The sequence below is a fragment of the Dermacentor variabilis genome, chromosome 10, assembly GCF_050947875.1.
Source record: "Dermacentor variabilis isolate Ectoservices chromosome 10, ASM5094787v1, whole genome shotgun sequence".
NCBI classification, from domain to species: domain Eukaryota; kingdom Metazoa; phylum Arthropoda; class Arachnida; order Ixodida; family Ixodidae; genus Dermacentor; species Dermacentor variabilis.
In genome coordinates, this window is record NC_134577.1 from 48,574,206 (window position 1) to 48,595,997 (window position 21,792).

Genomic DNA, 21,792 nt, shown 5'->3' on the forward strand with positions numbered 1-21,792 from the left:
TATGATGCTATTTGTTTTAATTTTTGTGTCCACTTTCCTGGCCTTTTTCATTTCAGCATTATTGTGCTAAGGGTAATACTTTTACATCTAGATAGAGTAACCGTCCAAAAGAGAGAAACATGTCTGTAGGAGACGACACACATAAGCCTCCTTTGTCCGTATCTCTATGTTGCGCAGTTACTCTGTCATTATCTACCAACAAGCACAAATTCTCCATCAGCTACATTTACTAATTCTCTGTTATTACAATTTAATTGGTACAACATTGAAAGTACAGAGGTTCACAGGAAGACAGAGACTTGAAATGATAAGAGCCGTAGAACAAGGAGCATCGCTGGAGCCAATGTTTCGACAAAGAGAAGGAGATAAGTTTTCTTGCCAAACATTGGCTCCAGTAAAATTTCTTGTTCTATCACTATTTACGATTAAAAGACAGCATTAGTGCTCTTGCTGAAGTATTATTCATTATGGAATAAAAATTTGCAGGGTTAAATGTCAGGAATGTGAAATTTCTTGTGTATTTTAATGCTACAGCGGAGGCCAGAAAAACAAGATGTAGAGAACCATATTGTTATTTGTCACTACCCAGTTTGGCCAGCTTCATTCAGAGCTTGCACATTGTTGCATTAATGACCGCTGGAATTCATTAATTGAATTGCTTCGTGAAAAGCCGCTTCCTCTTTCTGTAATGAAGAAAGGAAATAAACTTCAAATTTACTTATATTCAGAGATATTGAACTTGATTTAATGCAGCTTAACATAGTGCATGTAAAAAATATACAATGACATTTTAAGAGGCTTGCAGTTGACTAGCAAATCAGTTGATGGTATGTGCTCAGGTTACCATTGAGCTTCCACGCACAAATCGGATGCACATATTTTTTTCATTGCTTGGATTTTCATAAACATAAGTACCATTTCTTCTTTGTCGATGTTCAAGTTGTGTTGTAGGACGTAACTGTTTACATTTATTTGTATTGGTATCCATGTTACACAGACAGCTGAATTTTTCTTGTAAACTGACATGGTAGGACTAAGAGCGTTTGTGCAAATTTGCTGCAGGTACACTCTGGTGGCTCCCGCCCCTGCATCCTACGACCACTGTGTCCTCACTATGTTCACTAGGGAGTTCGAAGCCTTTGGCTGCTCCTGCCACTGCGTCCTGCCACCACCGTGTCCTGACTACGTCCACTAGGGAGTTGGCAGCCTTCGTGATGATGCCAAGCAGGCTGGAAGCTGACAGAAAGATCGAGGTAAATACATGTAATTAAGTGGCAAATTTTTGAGTGAAGTGGCTTGTAGCCACTCAGCAATGAAATAATTAACTTCGAAGCAGTTTAGACTCCCTGCTATCGGTGCAAGAATGCTCAAGTCCATCCATTTTGCCTTAGCCACCAAGAGGCTATGTGGATTAGACGAAATGCGATGCAAATTTTGAAACTAGTAGGAGACCACTTGTACAATTTTTTTTCTTCCTTGACACAAAACTGCTTTGATAAAGCTTTAGCAATTTAAAAACAATACAGTGTACTTTCATACATGTTATTGGGCATAAATTTACTAGGACTGCCTTAATAGTAAGTATGCCAATAAACTTACACCAAAACTGACTTTTTTTGCTAGTTCATCCTCATCTCTGTGCACTGCTGCATAATTTATCTTCCTGAAACCAGTTTTTGCATGCAGCACAAGTTCTAAATATGTGGATTACACAAATTTGCAGCTTTTGCTGTAAGCGAGTTCTATGACAATAAAGTTAATAGGCCATTTTGTCCATTTTTAATGACCCATAATAAACTGAGCAGTGGCTAATAAGCAGTTCAATTTTTGGTGTAAGGCCTCTCTTTATTGTCCTGAAAAATTTGGCCCCCTTAATGAAGGAACCAATTTTTTGGCTATGCCTTTTATGATGCATAGTTTGGTGCGTTACACAAGTATTTCTTGAAATTAACATTTGTCCCATATTGAAGGGCCTCCAGTTTTTCGAAAAGAAATTTCAAGTGGTCGTGTGCCAGGTCGCGACAGCTCGCATGAAATAGCCTACTTACAGAAATAGGGAGGGCCATACCCGCCGTGGTTGCTCAGTGGCTATGGTGTTGGGCTGCTGAGCACGAGGTCGCAGGATTGAACCCCGGCCATGGCGGCCGCATTTCGAGGGGGGCGAAATGCGAAAACACCTGTGTACTTAAATTAAGGTGCACATTAAAGAACCTCAGGGGGTCGAACTTTCCGGTGTCCTCCACTATGGCGTGCCTCATAATCAGAAAGTGGTTTTGGCACGTAAAACCCCATTATTTGAATTTTTTTAGGGAGGGCCCAGTACACTTGACTTTGTGTTAAGATACTATTATTGATCTAGAAAAGACGGAATGAAACATTCCATCCTATAAGCAGCTCTTCACATTCATTTACACTTTTGCACATCTGTATACCTCAAGTCTGGTGACCTGTGTCTGTTTTCATTATCTGCTATGTGCCGATAGTAAACTTCTGGTTTGCCCTATGATGGAGAATATTTTGTTGCTTATAGATATGGATCTGTGTTTTTCAGGTTGCCTCGAAATTTTACCCAAGCCGTGCCACACACTTGGGCCAGGCCTCTTGCAAACGACGTATAACCAGGCTCAACGCATGATGTCGAGTGAGTCCGGAGATCGAGGCAACCTGCTGTGCAACCAGCGTGCAACCTTTGGTGACCCTCAACATGTTCCACCTATTTCACAGCTGCACTCAGCTTCCACCTATCCAAACCGCATCACCAGCTGTGGTCACTCATCGAACCATGGATGAATGTTGGGGTGGAGTGATTTGAAGAGACATTCTTTTTGTCTCTTCAAATCCTTAGCAAATACTTGTGTTATTATAATTAATATGTGTCTTTAGTGCCTAGTTTTTAATGGTTCCTTTCTATTAGAATTCTCGCCATCGATTCCTGCTATTATAATAATGTATGTCGGTCTTTATGCACAGTTTTTCATAGTTCTTTTGTACTTGTCTATGTAATTGATAGGTTCATACTTCTTGTTATACAGAAGGCTAAAATGCAAACTTACGGCATTTTTTTCTTCCTTTTGATAATCTACAGCACTGGAAAGTGTTCAAGAAATGTAACCCAACGTGGGCTCTGGTGCAGGAAAAATTTAAGAGCAATATAGAGTACTTATTTCAAACACCCATTATTTTTGGAAAAGTAAAGAATATAGGAGCACAAAAAAGAAAATATTAAACTAGAGAAACATGAGTTCCCCTCATAAGTCTGATAATAATGTGACTTCCCTTCACTGCAAAGATACCAGTAATATACACGCATACAAGGTTTGAAACAAGAAAGCTATGATGCCTTTGGCATTTCTCAGTGCCTATTTGTCACACTGACGAATGTCAAAGGCATCGTAGGTTTCATGTACACATTGGTTGTGTTACACTTTTGAGTATTGCATTTCTCAAACACAAAGGTTTACAGCAGTGCTTTAAATAGCAAATGCATTTCCTGATTTATTAGTGCAAGAGGAACAGTACAGATCATGTAAAAATTATTTTACAGACTATATGTCCATGGATGCACGCTTCTGATGACATGGCAGTGACGTGGTCGTGGGGTGAATGACTTTATTTCAGATTTAAATATTGGCTTCCAGGTCTAGGTTAGTCTCCTACACTGAATAGTCTAGGTCAGAGCCCATTTACTAGAGAAAGTGAATTAAACTAGGAATTATAAACATCAAAAACTCTTGTTTAGTAAATTAATGTGACAATCAGCAAGGTTCTTCGGGCATTCATTTCCAAATTTGTAGGATATATTTTATGACTGGTTTCATTATTGTGAGAACAAATGTGTGTTTATTGTCACACTAGAGTTGGCTGCCCCCATTTGTATACAACCCCTTTACAGGCTAAAAATTCAGTGTGTTACCCTATTTACTCGCATAATGATCGCACTTTATTGTAAAAAAAAATGACTCAAATTCAGAGGTGCGATCATTACGCTGGGTAAATTTCCCACAAAAAGAAAAAAATTTATCCTCTGGCATTTGCTACGGGATGACAACAGGTCAACAAAGAGGTGGCTGCCTCTGTATGTACTGCGGGACACACACACACAAAAAAAAACATGGTGGCCGGCAGAGCAAGCCGAACGCGCTCAACACGATTTTTTTTCTTTTCGGGAGTACATTACGTGCATTCAAACAGTTTCTTCCGTATCAGTAATGAATAATATCGGCAAGTTTGCGGCAATAACATAGCCATGTCCACTTTGAGGGGACAGAAACAGATGGGCGCGCTTAGCTGCCTATGACATAGGAACGCATGGCGGGCATGCTGCGGAAACTGCGGCATTTGTCTTCACCACTATCTTAATGTGGCACGTTTCCGCTAAGGGTGGGCGAATATCTTAGCTGCGTTACAAACGTCGGCGAATGAATAGGGTACACTTCTAACGTATGACTGTAAACGTGGCTGCTATCATTGCCACTCGCGATTTGTTGCGTGCCCACAAGTGCAGACGAGAAGAAACGAAAGACGCCTTTTTTGTTGTTTTTGTTGACCACAACCATTACAAAGCCTACACATAATAAAGGCAAGTTTGGTTGTAGCTTTTTTTTTGTCATATGAGTGCGGAAAGTGATGGAAGAAATGAAATGGGGCATCTGCTTAAGAATGTTTGGTGCGTGCAGACTGCTTGGTTTGTCTTCAAGAGTTGTTCGCATAGCAGTTGACAGAGGGTAAGCGTGATCATTATTAGCTAGACTTGGCACATGACATATCGCTGCGGCAAGTTTGAGGTGCAATCTTACACGAGAAATAAAAAAATCGAATTTTGACATCAGAATTTAGGGGTGCGATTATTACGCGAGTGCAATCATTATGCGAGTAAATACGGTATTAGGTTGTTTTTGGCTTTGCGCACTCAATGTTAAGGGATGCAAATGGTGATATACAACAGAATGCAAAAATGACTAATGAATGCAAGCAGGGCGTGGGGCTTTTTAGGCAGATGCATGCGTGTGCTATTTATAAAGCTCCCCATGGTATGCCTGAAGGCATTTTCTAACACTTTGGTAGAAAACACTGACACCCACTTATTAAGGGGAAATACTCCTCAAAACAACTTTTTTATATATTTGTACTAGAGATTTGAATATACTGTCATTCATAAAGTGTTTTATTAGATTTGAATTGTCATTGATTTTTGTGTAGCTGCTGTTCTTTAGTTATGGTCCTACACAGTGGCAAATATTCTTGTGGGCACTTTCCTGTGTATAAAATTTTCAGAAATAGCTTCATGCTGTATCTTATTTAGCTAGTTATATACTGCAAAGTGATGGCACCTATCAAAACGGCTTGTACAATTACTGGAACTATGAAAAACATATTAGGCCACATTAAATAATTTTACAGATTGCAATTTCAATTAGATATCAGCATTCTGCATATCTTGAATAGTATGTATGCCAAATTTCGTTAGTATAGGACAATTATAAGTGCATAAGGTTATTGTCATGCTATTGTGAGAAAAAGTTTTTGAAGTATATTCTAATTTTTTTTCACAATAGCATGAGAAGTATGCAAGATTAGTAGGCAGGCCTGTCTGCCTGCCTACTAATCTTGCATACTTCTAGTAACTTTACATGCTGTTTCAATAGATATTGGCACTTTGCAGTCTACAAAGAGCTTAGTTAGCTGCAGCACACTGCTTTTTGTGAAAATTTAATACACAAGGAAGTGCCTGCAAATATGACTATGTATTTTGCTGTTGTGTAGGACATAACTCGAGAAGCAGCTAAACAAAAACTAATGGAATATATAAAATCTGCATGAAGAACACTACAATTGGCTCTCTTTTCAAACCTCTAGTACAAATAATAAAAATATTTCGAGTAATATTCAATCAGCAAAATGTTCCCCTTGCTACAGTGACCTACAACATAGCGACAAAAGTTTAAGGGAAGTCCTCTTGTCAAAGCGACTCTGGGCTTTCTTCCCAAGGGCTTCTGTTAAAGACTGCATTTTCCTGCATTTGTCAGGAGAGCAATACAAAAATGTTTGTGAATGTGGAAATGGTATTGGCACACTAACAGAAAAAAAGACAGTTCTGTGAAATGTAGACTTGATTATAACTTTGTTGGACATTTACATTCCGACTGCATATATTTATTTCGTGTTTTGTACTGAGTGTTTCAGCGGTGACTGCCGCTAATTATTGAACATAACTGCTTCATGACAGTGCGACTAACAGAAATTTATAGCAGTGGCAGGCATTAGAATTACAGTACTCAATGACGTCTACTTTGTAAGAACTTAGACTAGCACCAGTTCTGAGATACACATACCCAAAAGGTAATGATCAAATAGATTTCTCTTTCACACAGAATTGTCCCACAAGGCTTACAGAACTCATTATTTGTCATCTTGTACAAGCAGATTATGCGCCAGATGTAATTTATGCTCAGTAAATACATAAATCAGTCATGCGAGGTGTCTCACTTTAGGTTGCAAATTCGCACTTCTTTTAATCTTGCTTGTTTTTATTTTGTTTCCTTTGTGAGCATGAGTGAGTTGGTGACCTTGGCACATATTCTCAAAACTGTTTCTTAATCACTGGGAATCGCAAAATTTCATTTACACATTAAATTCCCAGTTACTGATATGGTAGGCTTCGAGCTTAATTCCCTTATCTTTCATATGTTTATCTACCAAGTAGTTTTATCGCTCATTGAAACATATCCATGCAATGCAGAGTGGGCACCCAAATTATAAATATCTGTTCTCGCTTTCTACCCTGCTCTGGTGTTTTCAAAACCTAGCATTGGTGCAATGGCCTGTCTGCACCTGCAGAAAAGTAGTGAAGTGGCTAAAGTTAAAGCTCAACAACATAATTAAGATACAAAGCAAAAATATAAGTTCGCAATTGTCCCCCATAACCAGAGTTTTGCTTAGAATTAAAAAAAATGGACATCCTGCTCGGGTTTGAGAGTTGCTTTGGGCACCAAGGGGACTACGTAGCACCTGTGTTAGTGTACAGAAAGCAAAAAAAAATCACTCCAGATTGGAGCGGCAGCGGAAAGTTAAGCACAGATGTTTTATTTCACGCACCATTAATGTGGCTTATCATCTGCTCCTGTTGTATGGGAATGCATACATTGGGAAGACAATCCTTTGCGCCATTGTTACCTTAGCGGGACACCAGAGAAAGGTAGAAATAAATAAAATCGAGAACAGGTATTCACACTTGGTTGCACACAGTGTATTATCTGGAAGTGTTTCACTCTACAAAAGACTACTGTGATAGATAATCATAATGACAAAGACAAAATAATTAAAAGAGGTATGTGTCAGCCATCCGTCCTTGACCTCCAGTGTTTATAGAAACACTTCTTTCTGTATATGTGCCAAGCCGTAGGGAGGCTTTATATAACTCAGTCATGCTTGCTTAGTTAAAGATTGGAATTAGCGAAATCACAAGAACATTGTATGAGTGATTTGTAAATGTGGCACCTAATGTAACTTATTCATGTATGGGCTGAGGATAGATTACAGCCAGTGCATAATGTGCTCTTACAGGATGACTTGTGATGAGTAAAAGAAGCCTTCCTCACATCTTCCTCTTTGTTTCTTCTGGATCTTTGTGCACTATGTGTATTGTTACAGCTGCGTGCATGTAGCTGGGTATAGTTTATGTGTTCTGCTTCCTTCCTTTTCCTCATAATTCATGCGCCATCTTTGCCGTAACAAAATACAGCTTCCTGTGCTACTTATTTTGTCAATGTGTTTGCTTTATGGAAAGTTTTGTATTAGCGGTTATTTCTACCTGTGAAATTGTCTGTGTCATCTATTATACTTAGTCTTGCAGAAGTATTTCTTAACATAAATAAATGATCAGTATAAGTGTTGCTGTATTTATTTTTGTAATTTTGTCAGTTATGAAGTTTTTATACACTGTTGCATGTTGTATGACAGAATAAAATTGATGCACAACTTTTTAATGTGGTGTTTTTCAGATCAATTTTCATCTCACGCTAACATTCACAAATTGTGTGGGAAAAAGTGCCAACAAGAGTACCATAAGGTAAGACAGCTGTTTTTACTGTTAGATTGGATTATCAATTGCCAACCAGTTGTTTTTAACAAGCATAGTATAATGCATAGATAATGTAATCTAAGTTGGAATGTTGTTTTTATTGCACTTCATTATATGGGTCTCATTTGCACATAAGTGCAGCCTGTCTTATTTGTTATGTGTAGCTTACTTGCTTAGAATGTTAAGTCGTAAGTTTAGAACAGGGAAATAGGTTGAACTTATAAATCTTTTGACATATTATAAGAGACTTGTGCGGTGGTGAATTAAACTTCTACATGAGTTACATAATATTTTGGGGTCTCATCAAGGTTCTGAGTGGCATTGCAGTGTCATGCATATGCAGCTGCAGGCTACATATTGGATTTTGCTTTTGCTACATTTTGCTTGGTTGGCTATTGATTCCAGTTTAATAGTAATGAGAACTGTCTTGCTTTCATAGTGATACTGTGCTGACTGATACACTTGAATTTTCCAGAAGACAATAACAAAGATTGATGAAATATTAACTTTTTCTTCCTAGCCTGCCATGTGCTTTTTGGCACGTTTACTGTGGATTCTTTGTTATCCTATGTTGTCTTTTCACAGTAGTCTTCTTGAGAACTAGCCGTAGTCGTGTGTACTTACAGCAAGAGTTGTTGACACATTTTGAAAAGCGGCTCGACACTGCCATCCAAGAGTGAAACGACTTACATGGATCAGTTGCTTTACTTTATTTGCAAGAGACCGGCACCGTGCACTAAGGGTAACTTGACACACACTGCTGGAGTCATCAGACTCATCTAGAATAGTTACCGGAATCATTCTTGCAGTGTTCATGTGACACTTTATCTTGAGTCGTCTGACTCATCTAGAATTGTTAACCGACTCCCTCAGCACTAGTCTTGTAACCCTTTTGAGAGAGTATAGGCGACTACTACAACAGAGTATGCATGACTATTGTGTGCGGAGTCACGCAAACACCTTGTATGGAGCACAGATAGTCTCGGGACTCTCTGCCAAAAGAGAGTTCGGGTGTCTCCCACAAAGTGTGTCATATACGTGACGAGTCCAGACTCTTCGAAAAGAGTAAGGGATACTCTTTTTTTTCTTAGTGTGTATGACATGTGGCTTCCTAGATTTTTATTCCATCGCGCGCTATGCGAAACCCATTCCGCGGATTACTTTTGATCACGACAGTGTGGGCTAGATCGAATTACATCGCCTAATTTTGTCGAAAGATGATGGCATGTACAACTTCAAGCAACTTTCATTCAGTTTTGGCATTCATCTGAATTCATTATGATTACTCAGTAGGATTACTTATCATAGGATAAGTAATCGTTACCCGCCGTGATAGCCGAGTGGCTATGGCGTTGTGCTTCCAAGCTCGAAGTCGCGGGTGCGATGCCGGTCGTAGCGACCGACATTGCACCCGTGGTCGCAGTGGCAGAATGCAAGAACGCTCGTGCACTTAGCTTCAGGTTCGCGGTAAAAAAAAATAAGAAAAAGAAACCTTAGGCTATCAAAATAATCTCCAGCCGTCCGCTACGGCGTGCCTCAAGATCAGATCGTGGAACTGGCACGTCAAACCCCAGAATTTAACAATGATATGTAATCGCTTTCGATTTAAATTCGAAAAATTTTCGATGGAAGTACACAATATAATGTACGAGGGATTTCGGCAGGATCTATTAACGCGACAGCGTTAAGGGCCCTGTGTCGCAGAAAATCCGGCGTCGGACGTCGTGTCGGAAAAAAGATTTTTGAACCCAGACCCTCTATGTGGCACAACGAAGTCACTGAACTAACTGAATTTCTCAAGCTAAAGTTTGACAAAGATTGTCTTTGTGCTTGACATTGAGAACAATGGCACAATAAGTGGTCAATGGAAATTAGATGATCGTCCTATGAGTGAACAGACAGTACTAGAGGACCGTCCCGACCGATCGTCGGCTCAGAAGGCAGTGAAGGCACTTTTGTGTTTTCTCGGAACTTCTGGTTTGCGCGAGCGGCTTTAACTCAAGTGCTGTCCGTACGCGTATCTACACCTTCTCTTTCCCTTCTCTCTCTTCCCCTTCTCCCATCCCCCAGCGTAGGGTAGCCAACCAGACTAGTGATTGGTTAATATATATATATATATATATATATATATATATATATATATATATATACAATTTAGTCTTCCTGGTTGTTACAAGAATTGCCGAATATCTGGAAAGTTATTGATAACTCCTCACCAAGAAAATACATCTCAGTTCCCTAAGATATCTATCGGAGCATCTAAAATGGACAAATATATTGCAATAGTTTGCAGTTAACGTAAAACTCACTCTCTCTGAAGTTTACGCAGGTAAACTCAGAGATGACTCGTTTACTTAAAAAAGAAAAATATCATATACGAGATGTTTATGATATTCAAAGCGCGCTCCGCAAATTACTTATTAGGTGTAATTCTGTCTCCCTCTTTCTTTTTCGTTGCAAAAACTCTCAGAAAGGTAAATACGTCTGCGCCCTATGAACATACATCAACATTTGAACTCGTAGGCGTCACTAACATACTGCTCAAGCTATTTTTACTGGCTGTAGCACATTCGTAGTAGTATTGTTCGTCGGAGCAGAGGTCAACGTACGCATCGTCATGAATCTCAAGCGCAGCAGGCTGGCACAAGTGGCTTTAGTCCAGCGTTAGCCACGATCGGTGCGCTGTGAACGTGTGCTCCTTCTCTGTTGTCCCTTCTTATTTCCCCCGTCGCACTGTGAAAAGCAGCAAACTAGACTTACTATGCTTGCTGACCTCCTTGTTTTTCTCCCGCCTTGCGTCCGCTTATACACCGACTGCCATAACAAGCAGCCCGGAAGCTAACCAAACGTTATCTCGTAAAAACAGGCCCCGTAATCACGTGACGTCCTCGTGAGGGCGTATAACATTGAGGGCCGATTCTTCTAATCCTGCAGCTACAATGACCGACGCGCGTGGCCGTCCTGTGTCCAAACCGGCACCGCCAAAATGGTAAGCGTTCCTGGCCACATTCCGTGCAAGCCACAACTCCTCGCGAAAGCTCGAGCGCTCAGCAGTAAAGGAAGAAAGAAATGTGAAAACAAGAAAGATAAATAAAATAAAGCACAAAGGCGGACAAGACACTGATGATTAGATTCCTTTGCGAGACAAGAGGTACGTCTCTGACACAACGTCGTCGTCCCCGCTCCTCCCTTGCCCCATTTTCCTTCATTTCTTCTCTCGATAGTCTACACTTCTGCCCAACTCGCAGTTCCCAACTCCACAGCGCCGCAAATGTACACGAGCATTTTCGGGAGAAGGAAACGGTGAAAAAAAAATAAGCAAGCTCGCAAGCACAGGCATTCGAGCCCGAGCCCGGAGCTTCCTTTTTCCGCGGCCCGTCGCGGCGCTAGAAACCTGCGAAAACGGAATCCAATCAGTGCCTTTCATTTTCGCGCCGAGAGCAGCCGCGAATGAAAGTGCCGAGTCGAATTTCTGCGTCGTTTTACTTTCACGGCGGTTCCTCTACGGGGAGGAACCGCGCCGGAAGCTTCGGCATCCCTTCCTCCTCCCCTTCCCTGCTCTCTCTCTCTCTCCCCCCCACGCGCACTGACCGCGCTGCGGATACGGGGCGATTTCGTCATGTGTTGCGCGCACCACAGCTATTTCTGACGTTGAGACTGCAGTCAATCCGAACCTGCAGTGAAAGCTTGCTGTCGCGGTTGGTGCTGGCCTTGACATTAGGACTCTTGATCAGATCCACCGTCTTAGTCCGGAAATGGTCTGTGTAGTCTGTATCGCGGAGATTTGCCTTGCTGAGCGTGAAACCATTCGTGGGAAGAACATGGAACACATCCTCATCGGCTGTCCTAAGTTTGAGCAGCAAAGCTGGGCTTTGATGTGAGCAGCGAATCACCTTTATGGTCGTCTTTTCATTGTCGAAATCATGCCTGGGGCATGGAGCTACGCGTGTTTGCCGAAATCTGCTCTAGAAGCCCATGAAAATGTTATTGTATGTATGTACTTGCACTTAGAACGTTTATGCGCAATTTCGTGCTGTTTAATAATTTTTACAATTTTTTATTAACTTTTTAGTATCTCATCACAGGAACTGCCGATTTTGCAGTCTCCTTGCTGGTTTCTTTTTTTCGTTTTCTGTAACGGTTACTGAAGGGCGTTTGCGAAAAGCTGCTTACTGGCAAGACGTTTATCATATCGCTTCAGGTTGTCATCCTTGAATCACTGAACAATTGATTGTTTCTGGAGAAGCAGTGACGATGCAATAGTTTCTAATATTTTCATTTTATCTAAATAAATCATTATCGACACGCCACATGCTTTCACCTTGATGATCGTAGAGTGTCTGGATCGCGCCAGTCCTTAGAATATACGTTTAGTGCACGAAAGACGTTATCACTTTCAGATAGACAGAGAAAGAAGACAGGCTGTTTCAGCGGCTACCGTGTAGCCCGCCGAAGAGCTGTGTGGCCAGTTAATGTCACACGTCTTTTTTTATATGGCATTGCTAGACGTGTCTTTAGATCGTTGCTGAGTTTGCTACATGTCGGAGGATTCCTGTGCACCTGTGTTTTCGTTTCATTCTCGTTTCGTTTCTTTTATATCCCCACCAAAATGTTTTCTCGTGTTCTTTTATACATTTATTAAGATTTTTCTCGATATTAGTTTATAAGTACTTCGTCATGCCTTCTCTAATTCTATGGGCAAGACATGCTTCTCTTTACAAAGTTCAATTGAGCCTGTACATCCTGTTGTTCACATAATTCTGTCGTTAATCTAGAGAGAGAGAGAGAGAGAGAGAGAGAGAAACGAAGAAAGATGGAAAGGTAGATAACATGCATTATCGCCACCAACGTAGTAATTTCGGCGCTATATATTGTACAGGGCGCTGAGAACAAGGCACCAATTACAATTATTCCTCTCCCCAACGAGCCTGTATCTCGTCGCGGTATGCAGCGGCCAACATAGAAAGATAAAAAAAAATGGTGTCGCAATTCAATCCACTTCCAATCAATCGCATTGAGGCTACAGCGAAGCGTTCTTCTGTCAAGCGCCTAAGAACTGCCCTAGTTATGCTCATCTCATGCTCAGAGATTCATTTAACTTGAGAGTTGCCTCTCATGCGAATATATGTGGTTATATTAGTCAATGATACCAAGCACAGCGAATGATACCCAAATCAAACCTTCAAGTGTCGGCTGAAATGCCCGAGCGTGGCTAAGCAAGACAACTGCTTTAGTCACTCTGCATGTGACCTCAATCGAAAAAAGACTTATAGGCTATCACATTCAAAGGAATGCGTTGCATGCTTGTGTGTAGGCTGCACAATGCTTCTTTAGACCAGCGCGCTGGAACGAGTGAAGATAAGTGCTTCAGTCATGTGCCTTCTGCAGCTGTAACAGAAGGACAATGCTTAATAACTAATAGATGAATAGTTTATTTCCCGCTTGAATAACGGAAGCTCTGTAAGCTTGCGCAGTACGCTTAACTAAAGCTAGCATGAGAGCAACATGGAAGCACACGTGCCTTGACAAAAAGCACATTTTATTTTCTCGTTCGATCGCGCCGGTTCTAAGTTGCGTTCCGAGTACGCACGCCGACTGCACTGCACCCAACTGTCCAGACTACATGTGCCGCGGAAGTTGTCCACGTTGAAGTCGTAGCGTAAGCCTGAACCAGAGCCAGGGCGGACGCCTAGGAAGCAGGCCCAATACGCCCAGCCCAACTAACAGACGTCACCTGGGCTGCCACTACGTCACGTCGCGCCGAGAGAGCATCGAAAGGACGAGAGGCATCGTCGGAGGCCAGCGAGGAGAGCGGCGGGCATTTGGCGGACTCTAAGTTAATCTCCAAGCCCAATGGTAATTATCGGCAATTGGGCTTGAAGATTAGCTTAGACCCCGCCAAATACAGCGGACACCCGTGACGCCTGCGTGCACAGTGGGACCGACGAGCCACGGGCCAGCTGCGGTGGACTTCGAGAACGTGTCGCCTCTGACCACGAATGCATTAACTATTCAGCGCGGCCGAACTAGACCGTTCGTCCACTTATAGGATCTCGTCCAGCCGTGACACTCGTAGCAGGCAAGACGTAGTTGGGTCACTGTGTTCAACATCGATCGAGGCCTTCCGTACTCAAGGAAGAGTGGCGCAAACGAACAGGGAACGCGATAGAAAACTCGGTCGAGTGCAGAACGTGCTTGTCCGCGCGCTCGTCAGTGTCCGTGTGCTTGTCCGTGTTTTCTATGTCGTCCCTGTTCGTTCGCGCTTTTTACCTTGAGCACGAGAGATAGAGATACACGGGGGGGGGGGGGGGAAGGCAGGGTGGTTAACCGGAGGAATATAGATTACCAACACGCCCAAGAGTCAGTACATCTAGAAGACTCCGGTTGCATGTGAACGCGCCTTAATCGTACAGGTGTTATTTAGGTCAGTTGTCGAAATACGAGAGATATCAATGGTTATTTGCCACCTGCAGCGTCCTACGAAAAAAAAAAGGGGGAAGAAACGTGAGAACTGTAACAAAAGTTACTGAGTGAAGCATTCTCTTAACATTGCGCAGTGATTCTACGCTTTCCTTTTCTTTTTTCGGGGAACTTGGCAGCATTTGAAAAATCGATCGGTAAAAAAACGTCTTGTTTGTCCTACCTATTTCATCCTTACCATAAGCTTACTGTTTCCACTTTCCCAATTATTTCTTCCGCATTCTTTGTCCAATTTCTTTCTCTGCTTCTTTCGCTTATTGGTCAACTTCCCCGAAGCATTATTGCGCAGACGCTGTATTGTGTGTCAATCTAGTTACGTTGGTTTGCTCCATTCTATGCAACAGTGATTTCCACATCAGTTTACTACGCATCACACGTTTGAGGGCGAAAAAAAAAATCAGAACCTTGAAAAAAAGAAAGTCCATATTAACCTAAACAGCCTGCACTATGTCTCTAACCGTCACTTGGGCGCCAATATGTCAGCAGACACGAAATACCCCGCCGCAAATTCGTTTACCGCGCACCTCTCCCATAATTTAATTTCGCCCGATGTCATTCGTGTTGGCAATCACAGGCTTGCGCAGGTAGTAATAATGAGGAACGGAACGGTACTCGACGCTAACGCTAATGTCGGCGGAGTTCTGAACACACCGGCTAAAGAAAAAAGAAAGCTTTCCTCGCCAGTAGGTTTGACGGAACAAGTTCTTTTTATTTTCCACGTACTTCCCAGTTTCCCCACTTCATTGCTATTTCCCCCTTTTCCCCTTCTGTTTCGTGTCTTCGTGTTCTCTCTTCCCTCCCAGCTTGTATTCTTCATTTCCATTATTTCTTGCTTATCTTTTCTTTTTTCAGAGCAACGTTGTAGTATTCCGGCCACGGGCCACCCAAACATTAGCAGCAATCTCCGACCACCATACGTGTCTTCTTCAGCCACCTTGTTTCACGTACACTTGCACCGGGTCATCGCTTGTTTGTTTGTTTGTAAGTGTGTAAGTGTGCGTGCGCATGTGCGTGCGCATGTGCGTGCGTGCGTGTGCGTGCGTTTTCTCGTTTGCTGCTCTGCTATCTCCCATTGCTGGAAGCGCGGACATTGCTTGTATACAGAGCGGCGGCCTGCACAAGACACAACGCCGCCGCGTCCCAAAGAGCGCCCGGGAACCAAGCCCCGGAAAGGCCATATAACGCCACCACTCGCCCACCGAAATTGGATGTTCTCTTGCGCCGCCGATGTGTCGGGCCGGGCCTGCGGAGCGGACGCTGTGGAAGCTGCGGGCTGCAGCACCGGCGGGTGGGTGCGGCGCTTCGTGGACGCGGAGGGAGAAAAGGCTATCGTCTATTCGCTCCGTTTCCACATTTCCGTTGTTTAGCTCTCCTTCTTCATTTTCTTTTTTTTCTTTTTCACCATAGTTATCCTCCGGTGTTGCTTGCAGAGTTTGCTTTCCTCGGTACTTCGACGTTCGATTCGCGGTCTTTTCGCTGGCCTTGTTATTGATATTTACGCGCGTTTCGGGAAGTGTGAACGCAGAGAGCGGGTGGAGACAGTGAAGGAGGCGGAGAAGGGTACACTATGGTCTGAGTGCGGGAGAGCGGGCTGGTTATGTGGTGTGGAAGAAGCAAACGGGGACGCGAAGGGCGGGTTTCCTTTTTCTTCTTGTCTTCTTGTTCCGAGTCGTCCCGCAGTTCCAACGTTATTACGTTTCGAAAGAGTCAGGGGCAATGCCTGGCGCTGATAGCCGCAGTCTGCGGTGGATTGGAAGAGACAAAGGCAAAAAAAAAATGAAAGGAAAGAGGAAAATGCAGGCTGCGAAGTTTCGGCGAGGTTTCTGTGAACCCTTCGCCCAAGCAAACCACCTTTTCTCTTCTTTTTTTTTTATCAAACTATGCGGTTGTACGATGTACTTTTGGTCGCAATACAGCTGGGTACGACGGTCATCTGCTTAATGGAGACCGAGACGATATGTTTATGATGTTATGGAACACACACTAAACAAGAAGGCGATTGGACAGTGGAGTTGGGGGTGGAGGGGCAGTATTGGGAGTTGTAGTAAGACGCGTATGCCTTAACAAAACACTTAAGCGTTTTTTTTTCAAAACTGCAATTCTATTTTTTGGGGGGAACCTTCGAAATGACAATCGTTTCATATAGTTAGTCGACTCCTAAAGTATCCCTATCTGATCTGTGCACATTTTCCCAGAACAACTTACACTAAATAACGTGCTAATTTCTCACATGTTCGCAATTTAAACGTCGTGAGTATGAAGCAACAATTCGTGTCATATTTCGGTACTGTTCGCTGTTTAGGAGGCGATGTAATCTATACCGCTTGTGAAAAGACACTGCGCAAAACAGATGAAGACGATGAAGGGAGAAGCATGACCCATAGCGCAGCATTCCCGACGAACTATTCCATTGTAGCTTGAATTATGTTTAATTCAAACATCATGGCCTCTATATAGACAGAGTCCATCTGCACCTACCAAAGCAAAGCGGAAACCATAACAACACAACACATCCATTCAGCAACAAGCTTTATTCTATTCCCGCTATTCTCTGCTCATATACTGTGCCAATCGTGCATGATTTCAGCCCTGCGCAGACGTGGACAATATACTCTGACCGAACGCTGTAAGTTTCTCTGATGTGCGCAATTACAAAATCGTATACCGCATCGCTCACTAACATAAAAGAATTGTACATTCAAGACCTAAGCCCAATAGTACTTGGGCATCAACTTTTAAGGACGAAACCCAACAAAGCCAACAGGCAATGGCAACTTGGTCATCTACGTACATAACCCGAAGAAGACCACAGCCAAACCAACCGCTTACGCCTCGTTCCCGACAAAACGCAACAAGCCTGTCGGCTAATATTATGCACACAAAGCGCGCTGCAGTACTAAAATGCTGTGCGGCACGCAGATATCCACAGACGACACGCAAAATTTTTGTTTTATTTTGCCCCTGAAAGCGCTCATAAATGCTGGAGTTGAAAAGATGCAAACGTTCAAGCTGCGCAAAGGCTTTCTCTCTCTTTTTTTTAACCACTTTCTCATTTCCGCCTGACCGAGAGAAGACTTCCGGCGAACGCGCGTCGCTGCTTGAAATTGAGTTGCGGTGGAAACTTATGGGGGGGGGGGGGGGGGGGCTACAGTGTACGCGCTGCATTGCCGGGCCGACGTCTCTTTCTCTGTGACCGGATTCGAGTCTCAAGCACGGCCGAAACCGAAACGCACGCATTGGCCCGCGTTTGAGTGCGCCTCTTTCGGCTGCACTCTACAGGAATGTCACGCAGGTGTGCAGGTACGCTGAGCCTCGCCGCTCGAACGATTTCTACTATTTAGATTTTTCAGCTTCGTGCATGATGAATGACATGTACACCCACTTTGGGGGGACTGGATATGAATCGGGTAGGCCAAAATAAATGCGTGTGCTATAGAAAAGTGAGAATGAATGAAACACAGGTCGAGCATAGGTGAGTTAGACACATAAGGAAACACAGCTCGGCCAGCTTAGGTGAGTGAAACGAAGAAATGAATCGGGACAAATAAAAATTTGGAGGACGCTTAAGCTTCGCCTTTAAGCGTGGAACGAGATAGTATTCAAAGGTCCCTTACCGACTGTTTGTAACGCTGCCCGACAACTGTAGCTTTGTTGAGGACGCGCGGAGGCGAGCGCCATCTGGATGGTGTTGTTGCAAGGAACCGAGCAGGAGGCGCCGCTCTATGAACGGTAGAAACGCTGGAAAATGGGATTGTGTTTGAGTTTCCGCGTTAGAGAATTATGCTTTCTCTTATATTCAAATTACAGTCTGACGCTATCATGTCTGCAGGTTGTGTTTATCTTGTACTTTACGATTTTCCTGACGCATTTTACGTCAAGCAATTCAATTAGTTCAATAATGCTTTTGCGCCACGCGGAGGGCCTAGTTGTGTTAATTTCGCTGAACGACGTCCGGTGCAAAACGCCGACGCAGGGTGTTTTTTTTGCGACACGGAGCCCTTAACGATGTGGCGTTAATACAACACAAACCTATATTAAGGTTGGGGAAGGAACTAAACATATTCAAGTCATAATTTACCAATATATACAAATGGGCAAACCCACCTATATTACAGTACAACATGCAGACCGACAAAGTACTGCCGCCGAGAATACCCTAGTTTTGTGTAACCAAACAATATATCGCGACATAAAAACCTGTACATATAGTGCTAGCCCAGAAATATCTCTAAAGAACGCACAGCTCTGTTATTTATTTATTTATTTTTAAAATATTCTGGTCCATATGACTATGCACACGTGATTACATAGCTAAGAAAAACATGTTTTCTTCCAATAGAAGTTGTTATAAGGTAACATCAAGATAACTTACAAATTGGACAGAAACTAACACAGAACGCGACAACTGGGTCAATTGCCACGTGAACAGAAAAAGTCTAATGAACAATCAAAGCAATATGTCGCCGAGAAGGCAGCCAAAAGATAGAAGTACACAAATCAAACATCCACGAGTGAAGCAACCAATCTTTCGAATATTGAACTAGCGTATAACATCCAACGGCTTGTTTCAATTTCTTAATCTTTCCTTTCTGTATATATATTTTGCCTACTGACTTTTTTGTCCACTGCGTATGTTTCACTGGGTATGCACCCATTCTTGGTCAATTCCCCCCTCCAGAATGGGTATACATGTTTTCCCTGCGACACACAGGATATAGAACCCTCAAATGCATTCGCACATGTACAGTCGACCAAAAAAGTTTACGGACCAAGAGACCTGACAAAAGGCGGAATATCTCCGCAGCCTCCAAATGCAACCTGATATTCCCATTTCCAGCCTTTACTGGTATATGCGAACAACATTGTGATGTACGGATTTACTGGCTACTTTTAAAGGCTGCTCGCATGTTTAGCCTTTTCTGAGACCCCGTGGTCCGTGAACTTTTTTTGGTCGACTCTACATCTGTGCCTATACTCCCTGTACACGCCTCTCCTTCCCATTCTTGCCCCGACAAACATGAAACATCGCATTCGTCTTTGTGACGTCACTACATCGACGTCTTCTCGCGGCGCGTGTTCGTGTGAACTGCCGTCTGCATTTCGACACACAGCTTGCGACGAACGGTGTGACGCACAAGCAGCGCATGAAGTCGCAAGCTGCGCGAGAGGAAACAAGAAGGCAATGGCGCTCACCGCACGCAGTTGCGCAGCATTTCGTTAACCGCTTCACGAGAACGAACCGTTAACCGTTAACCGATAAACGTTAATCGTTAACCGCTTCACGCTGATTCGAATATATATGCCTTGGGTCCGTTTAGTTTTACGGCGTTTCCGAAGCTCAGCGAGTAGAGGTCACGAGGTTTCGCATCGTTTTGGTCGCCGCGGACGCCACCTTTCTGTGTATCGCGGTACACAAACAAGGAAGCGACACTTCCGATAACGGCGAACAAACCACAAGCCAGCTCTAAAGCCGTCGTAATCCAGCGTCGAGCCAACGGTATGGCGAGCCTTAAGGGAAAAGACGAGCCGAGTCAGTGGCGATCCAGTACTAAGCCCAGGTGCAGCAAAGCGGTGAGCGGATGGTATCCCGAGGGCGGAACACTTACAATATCCGGCCGAGATGTTTCCTCACTTATGGATCGCTTCCGTAGGCGTTTGCTCGGCGCTACGGTACGAGTGGGGGGGGAGTCACGTAAAGGAGTTTTCGCCTTTTGGCACGTGGAGCAGCGCTCTGGGTAGCAGGCAGGCTTGCACCTGGGTTCCGAGTTGCGAAGGCTTTGCGCGAGCATCCTCCGAGCTCTCTCTTCGAGTTCCGCGAACTTCTTTACGTAACAAACTCAAGTGAGCTCGCGCTCTCGCTCCCGCGTAGTAGAGTCGCCAGCGCTGATCGGATGGTGCTGCTACAGTGACTATGACGTGGTGTTATTCAGCGAGTTGGAAGCTGCTGTAGTTTTTCTTTTATTTCTTTGTTACGTTTATCGTATCCTAAACGCGCTGACGCAGCATCGATTGCTCTTCCATTCTAAAGAAGGTCGGATATGAAATTAAATAAAAATGAATGGAGCTGAAAATCTCGCAAAGTGAAGAGAAATGGCAGATGCTCTAGAGAGACAGTAATTCCAGAAAGAAAATGGAGGTGGATTAAACGAACGATCCACGCAGTTTCGAGAGCTCGGGAGGCGAAGGAGAATAGAAGCAGAGAAAAGAAATGTGCGAAGCTCAATAAAAACGCCGAACAAAAGCTCGATATGGAAAGGTCAGGTCTTAGCCGAGCGAGATTGTTCGGCGTTCGCAAATTCGCCTGAAAAGTAGAAAATTTCTTTCTTGACCTTTACAACACTTTTTTAGGATATCGCTGTCGCGATCCTCTCAAGTTTTGAGAAACAGCAAGGTACTGTCATCACAAAACACCGACTTTGACTGGCATTTATTCGACTAAAGCGAAGAGGAAAAGTTGTAGGCTTTATTTTGCTGTACAGAAATAACACGCGCCATTGAAGATACGCACTCTCAGAGATTGCCATTTGCCGTGAAACTATAAGGGGAACAGCTTGTCCAGGTTGTTAAGAGAACCGTTTCGGAAGTGAAGCCCTACGGCGGAACCTATCAGCGAGGACAAACTCACTTCGGAAAGGTGCCTGGAGGGTGTACATGACATTTCTACAAGTGAGGCGCAGCTGACCAGTCGGGGAAGAAAGAAAGGGAGGGGGATAGTGAAATGGTAGTTTATAACTGACAGACGTCCGAAATTATATAAAGCAACTGCAAACTTTAAGGGACACTCGAACGTAGACTATACCGGATTGCCAGCGGAGAGGCCAGCCATACAAAAACGGCTCTAAAAAAAAAGAAATCGTGAGATTCCTGCATCAGCTGCACATGATCTAGCCTGACACCTATAGATGAGTTAACTGCTTACGGATAGAAACAATTCTATTGTGTCATTGAGATAAACGAGAAACAAAATTTAAAAAACAAGCCGAGAAATTTCGCAACCTCTTTTCGTCACGTAAGGTACATCGGAACGTCAGCCAATATATTGAAGGTAGACACACGGGCAAATTGGGCATGCGGTTATGTCTAATAATAACATTACACTGAAGACGAAGGTGTAGACCCAATACTGGTGCTCACTAGGCGAACACGAAAGAATTATGCACTTTGGTGACGCTCTTTCCTTTTCCCCGTGTATATTTATTCTGTGTTAACAGACGTAACCGCGATACCGAGTC

The 21,792-nt window shown here is 43.3% G+C and overlaps 1 protein-coding gene and 1 long non-coding RNA gene across 2 annotated transcripts in view; one reads left to right on the top strand and one right to left on the bottom strand.

Annotated features, from left to right (window-relative positions):
• Nucleotides 1–21,792, top strand: part of GABA-B-R2 (gamma-aminobutyric acid type B receptor subunit 2) — a 363,959-nt gene that overhangs the window by 36,721 nt on the left and 305,446 nt on the right. The window lies entirely within an intron of this gene.
• Nucleotides 18,180–21,792, bottom strand: part of LOC142560488 (uncharacterized) — a 263,361-nt gene continuing 259,748 nt past the window's right edge. Inside the window, exon 4 of the long non-coding RNA XR_012823380.1 lies at nucleotides 18,180–18,298. This is a non-coding gene — a long non-coding RNA (uncharacterized LOC142560488). The remainder of the gene's footprint in view (nucleotides 18,299–21,792) is intronic.